A 2,229-nucleotide genomic window follows, 5' to 3' on the forward strand; every position below is an offset into this window, starting at 1 on the left:
AAGACAATTGGGAGATAGTCAGACAAAAGCATGCTGATGAATGATGCAAATTTCTCTGATGCAAACAGGGAAGCAAAATGGAATTTCTATTGTACTCATGTTAAGAGCGGAACAAAAACTCTTTTGTAAATTAAAAGAGGAAAATGCAAGGCCAAGGAAATACTTTTCCAGGCAGTATGTGAGCAAGTTGTGAATCTCAATGCCTCTTATGAAGGCTAAAACAATAATTCTTTTTAAAAGCTGATTGATATCTAGTTACTGTAATATTGCAAATATTTTAGGAAGTATTGGAACAACTTAACCTATAAAAGCAATTTATTAGGACTCTATAATTTAGTTTCTGCCGTGAATGACCATGAAGAGCCTTGTGGTTTGTTTGACAGCTCCTTTAAGAACTGAGAATGTAATATTAGAAAATGATCAGCATTTTCTGCTCACAGACTAACTACATGGAAGCAGGTGAAAAGACACTATATTATAAATTATACAGAAATAACATCAGATACAGATACGGTCACCACTTCTACGACACTTTAGCAGATGTGGAAGTTTTAGGTTTTTATATCAGGAAGTATAAAATTAATCAAAAGAAAGGGAATTGCCATGATACATGCTATTCTGTTTTTTAAGAGGGGCAACCTTTTTGGAAAGCAATATTCTTATAATGGTCTCTTCCATCTCTTTTCAGCTTTACTAGGCTGAGGGAATCACAAGAGTTAAAGTTTCCAAAAGATTCTTAAAAAGCTAAAGGGTTAAAATGTAGTTTACATTGTGGGTCAGTCATTACTTTTTCATGTTACTAATGCAAAACCTATTAGTGGAGTTTATTACTGCACCCACAGCCAAATTACTCAGAAACTAAGAGTAAAAAAAAAAAATCTATGTATGTCTGCCTCAAACAGAAGAAAACTTGCATCCTGCTTCAAACAGGCTGTTACATTCTTTGCTGTTTTAACCTGGCAAAACTTAGCTCCTGTCTTGAGGCTGTATTTTGAGACTTGTGCATGTCTTAATGTTCTCAGAAGTCATTATAATAATTATGTGGTCAAAGATTTTTGTTTTAGATTAAATTATTGAGGTAAAGAATTAATTTAGTGACCTGAAATGCTTTATGTATTTTGCTGGTTTGCACCATGATTTTAAGAGCAATCCTATTATTCCTCCATGTTCACTGGAATTCTAACTCCTTAATGAGAAATACTCATTATATTTCAATTCTCACTTTGCAGTCATGTGTCTTTAAGGAACTCTGCACTTCTGAAAAAAGAAACACAAATATTTATGAAAAGCGAGCATTCCTCTGGGTTAATATGTATTAGAAAGAAAAACAACATAGTTACATCTTTGTATTATGCCTGTACCCACTGACTTAAATGAGCAATGTCATTTCAACCCATTTGAAAATTTGGCCCTTCTCCTTTGAAATACGAAGTGTAACAGACTTTCATTGTTATTCCTAATTACATTTCAAATCATAGTATTGACTTTTTTAATATATACATTTATTGAAATTTTATAAATAAGTATAGTTACAGAAGAAGGAAAAAAGGAGAAAATAGGAGAAATATTTACATTAGAAAGTATAGTGAATTAATTGGATATATAAAGGCAGTATCATGCTTGGTACTTATGACAGATGGTATTTTATATTTTTATATAAAAAAGATATATTCTTAATTGTATATGTCAAAGGAAAGAGACCATATGTTGTTAAACACTTCCAAATCGTCATTTAATCTGAAGGGCACTCACTCGCTCGCATGCTACTGAATCCCTTATTGTTTTGGTCTAACCAGCGTTAATCGATAGAAGATTTTATTTATTGTTTTGCAGTAATGCAGTGCTAAATGAAAATGTTCAAGCTTTGTTCCCTTTTTAATTACTTGGATGGCTGTCATAAGTGATAAAAACTTCCTTTGGCTGGACACTTACGTTCTTTCTGTTTTCCCCATGCTAACCTATCCTTGCTTGTAGTGAAGTGATCAACAGGGATCAGACTTGATAAGAGATCACACCATTTTTTCCTAACTCCTGGTATATAATTTCCCCTCTGTCTGTTTGCAATTGGATTAAAGCAGCAATATTGCTGAAGAATCCATAATTAAAGAATTTAATTTTACAAAGCTGAGTGACAAAATTTAAGAGTTGTGTGTAGAATAAGAAGAATGCATGGAGAGATTGGCCACAATTTTCTTGCAAATCATATATATAGACAAATATAGTCCTAGT

The sequence above is a fragment of the Neopelma chrysocephalum genome, unplaced genomic scaffold (genome assembly GCF_003984885.1).
Source record: "Neopelma chrysocephalum unplaced genomic scaffold, ASM398488v2 Primary Assembly neopelma1_44, whole genome shotgun sequence".
Taxonomy (NCBI): Eukaryota; Metazoa; Chordata; class Aves; order Passeriformes; family Pipridae; genus Neopelma; species Neopelma chrysocephalum.